Here is a 14,456-nt window from a genome sequence, read left to right as displayed (position 1 = left end):
GTTAGTCCTTGCTCAAAATACTTTCAAAACAATATTCCTAAGGAATAAGCAGGGGAAAAAAATTTTATGGTAATTTTAGTCTATCAACATTAAATTTGTATTGATACATGTAACACATTATTTTTGAACTTCATACTTGTTTTCTTTACGTGGAATTATTTCTGGCCTCTTTGACTTCTTATCTGAGATACAACTGTTTGCCTTATTTTGAGACGTTATGTTTTAAAAAAAATTTTTTCAAGACTCTTTGAATGTCCGTATTATTTGTCTAAACATGTCATCCCAAGTAAAAAGTTGTTTTGACTTATTCTTTACCAGATACTGTCAAAAAATAAGAAAACTGTGGTTATATTTGTGCATTGTCTAACCCCTCTCTATTTATGTGCCTTGATTATATAGGTACCCATAAGAAAACGCGTCAAAATTTATATTTTGGGTCCTTCTGACTTTTTTTTTTAAATATAACTATTCCTAATTTAAAGAGGTTATGTTGTTACAAAAACTTTTTGAACACTTTATAATGTGTCCGTATTAATTCTCCAAACATGGCATACACATTTTTTTCACTAGGTTATTTCAAGATACTGTTGTAAAAAAAAGTTAACACTATGTTTCTGCCTAGTCTTATCCCTTATTATTTGTCTGCCTCGACCATGTAGCTCACTTTTTACAGAACCAGTCAAAACTGTTGTTTTCAGTTAATTTTGCTTCCTTTTTGTGATACAGCGTTTTTTCTTGGTATCAAAGGTTAGGTTATCACATAAAATATATCTGATACGTGCTAACTAACGTACAAATATACGTATAAAAAGATGGTTCAGAAAGGTAAATGGTTTTAACTATTTTTTTTTAAGACTTCGAAGAGATCAAGTGACGTTTTGTGTGAGGCATTACTTACTTATATGATATTACCTTAGCTCTAACAAAAGCTTAGATTAGCCCTTATTACAGCCACCTCACAATTTTCACCACACAGCAGTAGGTATAGAAAGAGGTTATATTATCTATAAAGATAAAGTAACTGTGGTGTTGCCAACCATTCTGCGTATGCAAGAGAGAGAGAGAGAGAGATAGGGAAAGAGAGACAGATAGACAAACAAATCCTGTGCGTTGTGGTTAGCGCTGGCTGGTATGGAGATAACATTTATAGATACATACATGCCAGCGTTGACATGCTTGCTCGTTTGCTTCCTCATTCGTTTCACGAGCTTACTCCTTTTATTCACTGTGTGCAAGTGTATTGTTGCCCTCATTGGTCCGGATTTTTCTTATTATGTTAGATAGGAGTAATTTAGTTGACGCAGCCACCAATAGTGGATTTATTGGACGATTTCGCAAGACTACATGTAAAAGTGACCAGTGGTCCCAGCCCTATAAAAGATAGAGTATAAACTGTCACCGACGTGCAGCAGACGTCCTAACCTGGCACAGAAGCTAAGAATCCGTGGTTATTGCATTTGGTATGTACGGTAAACTGTTAGGTATCTAAAATATGTATATGTTCGTGGAGCTCCACCTTTTTGCGTGCTTTGCTCGCCAACCCCTTGTTAGTGAATTATAATCTTTAACGCCATCGTTAAAGTACAAGGCAAAACATTTTGAATAAAAAAATTTTTTTTTCAATTAAAACATACGAACTGTATAAGCAATAATAATAATTACATGAAAATATAATTTATACCTTTCAGATGAAGAAGTTAATTATGTTTGCCTTAGGAGCTTTAGTAGGTCTATGGTACATAACAAAGAGCGGTTCATAATAGACGTAAATGAAATGTGATTATTTAACTTACAAAAAAAAAATTTCACCATAATGTGATATATACATTTACAATGTTGTTATTTATTGTAAATCAGTTTTATTTTTTGTTCATTTTCTTTCTTATCTACAAAGATATTTTAATATTGATGGGTGCACATTGACCTTTGATTTCCATTCAAAATAGTTTAATCTGTATTTTGTAAAAAGTAAGAAAACTATGTATAAAATATAACAATAATAATTAATAATGAAACGCACATAATGAAAGTGCATTGAAACAGTCAAAAAATCATGTACAGGGGTGGTGGGGGCAGTGAGGACCAGAAAAATCGTACGAAGAAACAGTGGAGGGGCAGTGGGTGGGAAGTAGGTGGGTCTTGACCCGATATTTATTGGGTTAAAGTAACGTAGAAACAGGATTAATTTTTTCTGAATTTGTGAATGGCGGTGGGGGCAGTGGTAAAGGGTTATGTGAAATGCCCTACACATTTAACTATATAATATAGAAGGATATAAATATAGTTGAACGTGTAGGGCATTTCACATAACACCTCCCCACTATACATAATTCAGAAGAATATGTACATATATATATGTATAATAAGCCACTATTTATAAAACATACATGTAAATAATTTCACTTTTACCCCTTATCTTCCCCCACTGCCCCTAAAAAAACTCTCTACAGCCACCCAACTGCCCACTACAAGTGAAGGCAAAAGTTATTTTTTTTCTACGTTCAACACATTTTAACACAACAAATATTAGATCAAGCCTCCTGCTGACCCCTCCCTGCCATTCTCCACTGCCCTCCTACCGGCCCTCCAATATCTCTTTACACAATTTTTTTTGCTTCCCCCCCATAACATGATTGTTCGTCTGTTTTAGTGCATAGTAATTGATTGGGTGGAATTTTCTTATAATTTACCCATATATTATGACCTTAAGCCTACTTGTACTAATATTTGATACATTATTTTCTTACTTTTTACAAAATACAGATTTTGTTTACTATTTCGAATGGTAATTAAAGGTCAATGTGTACTCATCAACATTAAAATATCTCTGTAGTGGAGAAAGAAAACAAATAAAAATAAAACTGATTTACAATAAATAACAAATTAATTGTAAAAATATCTCTAGTACTATGCTGAAATTTATTTTTTTTTGTAAGTTAAAGAATTATATTTTATTTACGTCTATTATAAACCGCTCTTGATTATTTACTACAGACCCATTAAAGATTTTAAGACAACCATAATTCACTTACTACCCATAATAGGGAGTTGGCACGCAAAACACGCCAGAGGACGAATACATATATATATATATATATATATATATATATATATATATATGTATATCTTTCTACATTATATAGTTAAATGTGTAGGGAATTCCACGTACCCCTTCCCCCTACTGTCTACCCACTGTACTACACAAATTAAGAAAAAATTTGTTATGATTTGACATTTTTTTAACCCAATAAATATCGGATCAAGCCCTCTCTACTACTCCCCACTGCCCCTTTACTGTCCCTCCGACCAATTTTGCTTGGCTAATTCAGCTAGTATAGTGCTCTGCATTTTAAGTCAAGCCTATCACATCAGCTTGTTGAAAGGCGTTATTATATTTTTAGTACCAGTTTTTTTGCATTGCATGAAGTGTTAATATATCCATTTAGCTGTATCATACAGAGAGGGTATTATAGGCTTGATGCAAGAAAGTCATCCCGCTTTTAGCGCATGCCACCTCCCTTACCTTAAAAGCCCAAAGTTGTAGCTTTTAATACCAGCAACTGCTTGCGTTTAGGCTTATGAAATTTGACATCCGATCAAGTCAATAAGCACATGCTTGCAAGGCAAGAGAAGAAGTGGCCGAAGAGCTTTGAGTACACCCGAGCTGCAAATGCCAGAAGCATGATGGGTTTAGCGCACGAAGTCTCTTGTACTTTGTTCATGAGCTAGCAATTTGCCCGAGCGCCCGTACATGCATTTGATTAGTCCATGGCATTTTAAGCCTTTGTTGCTTATTTGCATCGTTTGTCTTGCACAGATATTATGGAATTGTAAGACATGTTCTGCAACTGAAATGAAACTCTGTACACTTAATAAACAAATTTGTAAATTGAATAAGGTAAGTAGACATATCTATATGCATGGATTTGATAATGTTGTGCTATAACTAAACAAAAAAACGTCAACAATCAACATTAAAATTTCAGTTAAAATGTTCCATTTACGTGTAAGAATTAATTACATTAGATAAACTATAAACCAAATCATCGTCAATAATAGTATATCTGCAATCAAACAAGTGCTAGTATTATTATCTCACGATATGCGGAGCTTATCTAAGCTTGCACGAGGCAGTGGTGTATTGACAATCAGAAAATGTCATACATTTTGGGAAAAGGTTTACATTCCAACTAAGCCAATAATAGTGTGTGGCATTGTATATCGATATTTACTATGTACATAGATACAAATGCTAAAAAAATCAGAATGGCTGACCAACCGATCATAAAAAAATGTACACATTATTGTTCGGTTCACCAAGCGATTCATTTTTCCCTGCGTCAACCTATATCAACCTATTAAAATTAAAATTGAACAAAGATTAGAGTGCCTTGCTGAATAAATTAATATTATCAAAAAAAGTGTGATACCAAACGGTTGTTACAGAGTTAAAGTACTGGAGTTATAATTTGATGGCACGTCACAAATTAAAATTACAAATTGACTGGAGTTACAAGTTAATTGGTGCCATTAAAGAGAGCGACCCAATAAAAAAGATTAAATTAAGGAACTATAATATCTAAATTTTACAAACGTAATGTTTCCTTTCTCTGTGGCTGATGAAATGAGTTTTACGCAAAGAAAGAAACATCTTTGAAAAATTATTGAATTTCAATAAAATTTTTTGCTGCTAAACAAAATGTGAGTCTTAGTAATTGCAGTTGGTCGCAAACTAAACGTCTTTTAAACCAAAATCAACAACTAGTTTTACACATAGCAACGCTCGTCATTTACATTCGAACACATTTTTCTTATTTTACTACACATACATGACAGAAAAACTTTTACATATTTCTCTTTAAAATATATGCTTGATTTATCCAGAAAGTTCTCTCTCCGTACAATTATTAGTTTTGTATCATGTTATAAGAATGAATAATGTGGTAAGGGTATGCGTAGCTTCAGAGTCAAACAATTTAAACTAGTAATTGTGATAAATTAAATGGTATAAATTTGATTAATGGGCTCATTTCATTCGTAGAAAACAAATTGACTTCAAAAGATAAAGTGTTTTATTCAACAACTTAAAATGTGCTAAGACAATCACTTCACAGCTAACCGTTGAAACTAGTTTCTACGATTGTGACCCCCTGCCCCTAGGATCCACAGAAAGTGTGTACCCAGTAACTCTCAGAGAGTCTTCGTAACACTACAGCTCACACAAACAACGCTGTCTAATCGTGGGTGTTGAAACGACTCTCTTTGCAAACTCTTTTCAATTTTTTAAATAAAATTAAAGTTTCCAAATTTTAATTTAGACGTCAACATCAGAGATTCCTTGATAAGTATCATTGCCAATAAGGCCCACAGATTGATCTTACTTTCAAGCTCTCTGTCCAAGTGCCAACCCCAAACAAAAGAAGACTATGATTCGTCAAAGCTACATAATTAATAAACGTATTCTTTTGTTATTACTAAATGTGTCACAATCCTATCATACTTATACTACAAAAACACGCCTTCAAACCTCATGTTTATTGAAATATTTATCTAATGTCCTAAACAATTTCCACCTGACGACGAAAGTTTATTCTTACTACACTAAATTTGCAATAAGAAATAGGAGAATCAAGTAATAGACAATTTCGAAGTCCTTGATAATATCAAGAACTGCTGTGCTAAAATCACAAGAGAAGACTTAACTCGCATAACGTTAACTAATACGTTTTCCCACCAAGGAAATCTTTACTCCCCTTAAGATAGGTTTCATCTTGACAGTAGTCTCAGACCTTCACTGCTCGAGAAGCGCGCTTTTGCTATCATGATCTGGGTCGATCTGAGAATATATTTCCAGGTCCTCTGCTGCTCAGGGTGTGCTCCCCTGTCATCGCGAGTTCAGCATCCTGTACCACGTGACCACTGGTTCAACCTTTTCCACCATGCATTCAACAACCATGTTCATAGTGGACCATCAGTCAGTGACATAGCTAATGAGACTATCATTCTGTAAAAAAATATTTTTCTGGTAACCCACACGAGGTAATTCAACGTGATATTTTTTTTCATTAATTAAAGATCACTAAGCTAATTTTATTCATAACAGTCTAAATTATTATGCTAAGTATCCTTTCAAACAAAATTCAACATCGAATCCACTCTAGAATTAACGAAAACATGTATAACTCAGAATGGGTTTCTACATAGACCATTAGCTTGATAAATTACAAGAAATTAGAACTTATACAATGTTATGATTTAAATGCTGGCCATTCATTTCTCATAAGTAAATTAAACAAAGCTACTTAAGTATTTATGATAGTATTCATTTCCTGTGAGCAGTATCTAAAACATAATCTGCTAAAGAAATAACAGGGATGCTGGATAATAGAAGCATATATCATGTTATGAGATGATACCTTTATAAGTAATTAAAACAAATTTTTCAACTGAGAAAAATTTCATTTTAAGTATTACACATATGCGTTTACAGTACCAAAAAAGTCTAAATTTGGAGCGGATGATAGATGATGGGCTCGTGTTATAAAGCACTACTACTATTTTTTGAGGAGACAACGCTGTCTTACATTACTGCAAACCAATGAGAAAGTAGTATTAAAAAGTTGGCTACAAAGGGTCAGGCTTGTGTTCAGCTTGCCTACTCCTACGCTTACTTGGTTTGTAGTAGTATCTAGCAGGAAATAATCGATGATAGTTGCATGACAAATATAAACAGGAATACACACATGCGAGTGCATGTGGTAGTGTAAGCGAGGGAAACGGTATAACTACTTCGTATTAAGATGACACAAATTTGGAACTCATTTTTCACATGAAATAAAAGGTTTTTGGTTATGCTGTTATGGATAAAACCATACTTGTATGATTTCTAAGGCACAATAAATTGTATATCAACATAAATTTTCCTATAACCTGTAACAGTCAAGATATTAATTTTGTCGTTATGTGTTTTATGTTTAATAAAACATACCCAAAACTTCATAAAAAACGAACAAAAAGTAACAGTTGTTAATGAAAATATAACAGTCATTTTACTAAATCTAAATATTGACATGTTTAGGTTGATATATTTAAGTCTGTTAGTAGGCAAAATAAAACATGAAATATTTCTATTGAGTTAAGAAGTTAAGCTAAGAGGGTACCTCAAAAAATATTCTCAGCCATTCACAAGGTATATTTCAGACACCCACAGTTACTTGACAAGAACGTAGATGGTATTATTTAGAAATTTTACTAACACTCCGAAGGTTCGTGATGGGCACTTTGTGACCACTGCGTAGAATTGTGGCAGGCAAAAAGTACTTTCCGGGCACTTGATAGATACTCCCAAGGTACTTCGTAGAAAATCAGCAGGTATTTGGTGTGTACTTCACAGGTACTAGGTAGATATTTATTGGAGACTTGATAGGTACTTTCCAGGCACATGGTGGAAACTTCACAAATACTTCCTGGAGCTTAGCGAGTGATTCCCGAGGACTTGATGAATACTTTCAGGGAACTTAGTGAGAACTTGGCGGGTCATTCCCAGGCACTTAATAGATACCTCCTGGGCGCTTAGTAAGTACTGCTTCGTCACTTGGCAGTTGCTTTGTGGGGACTTTTCGGGCACATGGTAGATACTTTCCAGATACTTGTTCGGAGCTTTTAAGGCACTGAATAAGCACTTGGCAAATAATTGTCGGGCACCTAGTGGTAACTTCCTAAGCTATTGATGGGTACTACCCAAAAAAGTGGCTGGCCCTTGAAGGGGATTTGACAGGCACTTGGCATGCACTAAGCGGAAACTTCTCAGGTACTCCCAGATACTTAGCAAGTTCTTGATGAGTATTTCCAGCACACTTGGTGGGCACTCGACTAGCACTTAATAGATACTTGGTAAGCTCTTGGCAGAACTTGGCAGTAACTTTCTGGACACTTGACAGACTCTTGGTTAATAGTTCTGAGGTACTAAGCGGATTCTTACCGAAAACTTTGTACACATACTAATGGTAGGTACTTTCTAGGCACTTGGCATAGACTTCCCAGGTACTTGGCAGCTATGTGTCAAGCACATAGACAGTATTATCTAAAAACTTCAAAGTACTTCCCAAGTACTTAACAAACGCTCCGTAACCACTGTATACAATTTTGGCTAGCACATGGCAAAAAAAACTTTCCGGTCTCTTAGTGTGTTCTTCCTGAGCACTTAGCAAGCACTTGGCAGATACTTTCCAGGCACTTGGCAGGTACTATCTAGGTACTTAGCGAATACTTTTTAGACACTTTTCACGTACTTTCTAGGCATTTGGCAGGTGCTTTTCTGTCACTTATTAGGTACTTTACGGGCACTTGGTGGGTATATTCCAAGCTAGGGACAGGTATCACCCGAGAAATTGGCAGACACGTAGTAGGATTTGACGGGCACTTAGCAGGCGCGTAACAGAAAATTTTCAGGCGCTTAAAAGGCATTTTACAAGTACTTTTGAGCACCTAGCGGGTACTTGGTGGATACTTTACTGGAACATGGTAAGCACTGAGCAGAGTCTTCTCAGCTAGTTAATGGGTACTTTACAGATACTTCTCAGGCATTTAGTGAAAAATTAAAGGGTCCTGGGCGAGTACTTTTCAAGTTACTTGGTGGATACATACTAGGCACTTTGCAGATGCTTCCCAAAAGATTGGTGGGTATTATCCAGGCAATAGACTGGTACTTGGTAGGTACTTAACAAGGTCTTGGTGAATACTTGACAGACACTTGGCAGGCATTAAGTGAAAATTTCCCAGGTACTATAAAGGAACTTGGTGGAAACTTTCCTGCTCTTAGTTGTCACTTAGGGGATATTTGATGAAATTGGCGTTTGGTGGATACTTTCCAGGCATATGGTGGTTACTTCTTAGTCACTTGGTAGGTAAGGTAAAAGCACCAGTACTTGGACACTTTTGCATAGGCCAAAGGGTTTTGTGAATTTTTTTTTTTAAATTTAAAAAACTAATAACTAAAAAATGTTTACATGTAAGGACAGAACTTTCTTCTATCGATTAAAAAAAAAAATTATTTAATTTGCTTGAAAATATTACAAAAAATGAAATTTTGAAGTTAAGTAATGAAAACCTCAGTACTTGGACAACCTTTTTTCAGTGGCAGGTGTACTTGGACACTCAGACCCATTACTTGGACACAATTAAGTAAATAACATGTGAAGTGTATTATAACGATTTTAGCTAGAAAATACTTTTCATATCGAGTTATTTTAAACACAAATAAACAAATTTATTAAAATATGAAGTAGGAATTACAATATAAAATAATTACATAGTGTAATATTATGCTAGGATAAATAACTGAAATATTTCACGTTGAACGTGAGTAAATAATTTAGAAACTTATAAGGACAAATTAGGTTTTCTCCTGTTTAATTTTTAACTTTTTTTGTAAGGCTTCCATTTCACATGCCACTAATAATCTCTCGATATTATTCATTTCCTGTACCGATTGACGTTCTTCATTTTGCAACGTTACGATATTTTCTTTTATGTTTTTGATCTTGATCTTTTTCCTTAAATCTTTGATGTTTTTGCTTCGATCTTTTTTTTTTGCGATCAATCCTTTCTTTTTTTCTTCTAATGTTACATGCATATTCTGCTCTTCTTCATTTATTTTTTTTAATTTCTCTCTCTCTTCTCTATTTACCGAAGTTTGTTTTTTCTTTAATTTTTTCTTCTCCTCTTTTACTTCTAACATGTTGATTAAATCATCTACAACAGCATCTGTCGGGACTTCGTCAGTTGCATTTTTTGCTTTTTTCTGCTTTTGAGTGGATTTCGAGGTAAAATCTGGCACAGGAAGTGATTTTTTAAAAGTTCCAGTATCAGCACCTTAAAAAAAATATTATTTTAATTTGACTATAGAATTAAATCTAATAAAGTGTAAGAATAAACTAACTTACTTTTTAACAATTTTGGTTCTGTAATTTTATCTGACTTTGTTGCATCTGAATGTGTATCTATAGGTGTTGGATTGCTCTCTATTATGGCAGTATCAATATTTAAAGAGTCGTTATCAATTGGCAATGTTGTATTTAAGTTTGTGTTGCCTGTTTGTTCATTTTTTTCTGCTACATTGTCAATATGTAGACTATCGTTGATTGGCATCGTGACTTCTAAATTTGTGATGCTAAGCGTTTCATTTTATTCCGTTGTGTCATTCTCAATATTTAAACTATCGTCAACCAAAGTAGTGTCTATCTCGTTCTCTGAACGACGTAAAAAAAATTTTTAGTTGAATCATTATGCTTTAATTAAAAGTTCATGAAGTTAATGAGATACTTACTTTGGGGAAACTCTAATAGCTCACTTATAGTTTTATTTACTTCTATTACATTTGTTTCATTATTATTTACAACATTGTTTTCTACAGTGACATTCTCAATACCGATTTCATGATCCTCAATTAAAATCTCTAATAAAATTCAAATAATTAATACATTTTAATTTAATAAGTTTATTGAAAAATAAAAGTAGTTTCCAAATTACAAATACCTTGAACAAAAGCTTTGTGTACTTGTCTATCATCATCGATAAAATAAATTTCTTGCAAGGGATGTTGATTTTCATCAACATTTTTATGAGGCTTAAGCACAAAAGATTGAGAAGATATCATAGTAGAGTCATTATTTGTTCCTAACTTATCGTTACTTATAATACTATTTACTAAAACATTGTTTTCTATGTTTTTACCTCTCTTCTTACTCTCTGAAGTTAACAAAAAAAAAATATCACAAGAAAAATAATTTGAATAAAAATTATTAAAATAAATTTTAAAATAAATCTAAAAATAAATTGTAAAGTTTTTTTCGTTATGTATAAATCGCTATAAAAATATTTAAATGAATGTTAAAATTTATAAAAAATTATGCAATCATCAAAATAATCTTGTTTACAGAATAAAATTGCTCAAATAAATAAACAAAAATTATGTGATTATACTTGTTATGTATCACTTAACTGCTTTAATTTTTGCCAGAAATTGAAAAGTTCTTCTTGCCTAATATCACCATCCCATACGTCCTTACTCATATTATTTTCAAGAGAACGAACCGTATCGGAAGGTAAAATATCATTGCACGTTGCTAGCAGCTTCAAATAGTCTTGTGTTATAATACTGTTTGAGTCATCAGTCAGATCCTGGGTAATTACGCTGTTTTTTACCTTTTTTTTCTTGTTTAAAATATCATAATTCATAGCATTTGCATCAAAAGGACACAATCCACAAAATTTAAATCCATTTGTTATGGCTGACGAAAAATCAGTTGATTTTAAGGTAATTTGCAGAATAGTAGGAAAAACATGCTTTTGCACGTTAACCATATTATTGTCAACTCTGTACTGACGTACACATTTTTTGTAGGCTTCTTTCAGAGGGTGAAAAACGGATACATCTAAAGGTTGATAGATATAAGTGGAATTACGATGCAACACGATTAACTTGATCTTATTTGTTTTGCAAAATTGGCACAAAGGCAAAGTTAAATAAGAAACGCGTCCATCGACATAAAGGATAATGGGTAATTTAACATTATTGTCCTCAAGCCACTTAAAAAATACGTTTTTTATGTAATGATAAAAGCTCTCGGATATCATCCAGCCATTATCTGTGTGTCCGATGGACCAATTTTTCGGCATAGAGTTAATAATTTTCCTATTAGGAGTAGTCTTACAGTCAAACAGAATCATGGGTGGGAGGAGCTCCCCAGATATAACTGAATCCGTAAATAAAACTGTGAAGGTTATCTTCTCGTTTGCACTAACTATTTGATAAACTGCCGATGCACCTTTTTTTGTAATCACCGAATTATCTTTTGGCACAAGCATCATAGCTGTTTCGTCGAGATTAAATATTCGGCTTGGACTGATGTTAAGTAGTTTTTTCTCTTGCAAATAAACTTTTAAATGACTGAACCAGGCACGTACATCTTTTTCTTCAACAGATGCTCTCGTGGTCGTTAAATTTTGGGCAACTCTTTTGCTTAAATTTGGATGCCTTTTCATAAAAGCAGCATACCAGTGCTTGCCTGGCCTGCCATCTCGAAGAACAGTCTCCTTTTCACTATCTTTTATGAACTTCTAAACGTTGTCAAGCAACTGAGTTTTAGTGACAGGATATCCTTTCTTGGCACATTCCAAAATCCACTGGATGATTTCACTTTCTTCAGATTCTGTAAGCATGGTAGCTGGCCCTTTTCTAATTTCTAAAGGTGATATGCCAGTTGCTTTGTAATAAAGCGTGCTTTTGGGAATTCCAAATTGTGCAGCTGCTCCTCTTAATGTCATATTACCTTCCTTGATTGCGTCCAGAGCTTCTTTAAGTTTTTCTTTCATGTAAGACTGTTCACAAGATTTGTTTTTCCTTCTAATTTTTTGTTTTGATTTTTTAGGTTTTTTAAGCTTTGAACCGTCTTTCTTTTTACCTGGACTTGTCGATTGAACTCCTTTAGATGTAACCTTGGCCATAGTTATCCTAAAAATGCAGACTTAATCAATAAAAATGATAACACAAAATACTTAACTGTTGTCGCGTTGTTGGTAAACAACTTTTTAAGGTTATGATACCTGAATTTTTTCGTTTGTCTACTATTTAATATAATTTTTGTTACATATATGAGTAAATATGATTTACTTACGTTTTACACCCAAATTACGTTGATTTTACACTTTAAGAGAGTTATTGCTGTTCCTAAACTCATTTAACGTTGTCGAATGATTCGAGTGTTATTAACGTGTCCAAGCATTGGGTAACCGTAATACGAGTGGGAGTAGTTATTGGACAAGCAATCTCAACTTGTCCACATACTGGGTATCAGATGAAATTTGGGAGGTATACTTGGACAAGCAATATAAAATTTAATTTTGATTATTCCAACTTGAGGTAAGCGACAATTAAATTTTGAACGAATAATTTTAAGCATAATCACTTTCCACTTCATTTAAATAAGTACTGTGTTGTCCAAGTACTGGTGCTTTTACCTCAATTACCAGATACTTGGTTGCTACTTGATAGACACTGGACTAGTACTTTTCAGAAATATGGTGGATACTTGACGAATGTTTTCTAGAAACTTGGTGCGCGCTTAACAAGTATTTCTTGGGAAGTTCACTATCACTTGGCAGGTATGCAGCAGACACTTAGATGGCACTTTTTTGTCACCTGGTGAATACTTTACAGGTACTTGGTAGGTATTTTGTGTGTACTTGAATACTTGTTGGTTACTTGGCAGTTACTTCTAAGGCTTTTGGTGAGCACTTGGTAGTCACTCTCTGAGTACTTGGCTGGTACTTTGCGGAAATTTGGTTGGTTTTTCCTGGGCACTTGGCAGGTACTTGACAGACACTTTTTACACACCATGTGAGCATTTAGTAGGTAGTCCATCGGGTACTTGGTTATTGCTTTTTGCCACAATTAAGGATCTTATTTTATGGTAGAGGCTTTTATAATTACGGCTGCACGGTTTTCCTTACCGCATATAGCTCTCTTTACTTCTGTGTTCTCTAAGATACTAAAGATGTATAAGCAGTGTAATAATAATGCTGCTGCAACAATACGACTTACCTCTAAGTGCTTTTCAAACCACTGCCATTCACATCTCAAAATTATTTGTGACGCTTGCAATTACCTGCATGAAGATAATAATGTTATGTCTGTGGCTGCACGTGATGGTACCTTTGGTGGATGAATTGTTGGGATTCTTCACAGAGTTTTAAACGTATGAAATAGAGATAGTCTCGTTTAGTACATACAGGAGAATTTGACTTGCATTATTACAAATGTCACCAGAGTATTAAATTCGTCCTGTACTACATAAAATCCTTAAGGATAATCGCTTGCACGCTTATTACTAGACTTGTGTATAGCAAGATAATAAGTAAGAATATCTTGAAGTGTTAAAAAGTTTATAGTTTCTGACGTAATAATTTTTTTTAAGTCTTATCGATATTAAGAAAAAAATTGAATTCCGTTATCAGTGTCAATAGTAGCAGTAGTATTTAAATTCCATGTTTACCAACGCAAGTATTTTATGTATTCCACATGTCCTTACTCCATTTACCTTTTTTATTATTTTTTTCGTGATTACCCTCCTTTTTCCCAAGTATGCGTGCCTGTCGTGCAGGTTCCTGGCAAAACTCCCCTCAGACGACTTGGGTACCCATTTTATTGAGTACTATTTACAGGGCAGAGAGATTTTAATGAGCCATTAAACTCGCTGTACCGACCTATTTAAAATCAATAACGGCTTTACCCGATGGAATGGCTAGGCTTTTCTTTGAAATCGAAGCCTTCAGATGTCTAAAAATCACCAGCAAAAATCTCGTATCTTTACAGCTAGGAGGCTAACAGCCTAATCACTAAGCCATTGAAGTTCTTAGCTTTTATTATTGTTTATATTTTAATGCAGAAATGTCGC

Source organism: Copidosoma floridanum, unplaced genomic scaffold (assembly GCF_036245765.1).
Source record: "Copidosoma floridanum isolate Cflo_tuat_1 unplaced genomic scaffold, Cflo_Japanese_pri ptg000005l, whole genome shotgun sequence".
In the NCBI taxonomy this organism is placed as follows: Eukaryota; Metazoa; Arthropoda; class Insecta; order Hymenoptera; family Encyrtidae; genus Copidosoma; species Copidosoma floridanum.
The sequence above is the reverse complement of the archived record's forward strand: the minus strand, read 5'-3'. Positions refer to the sequence as shown.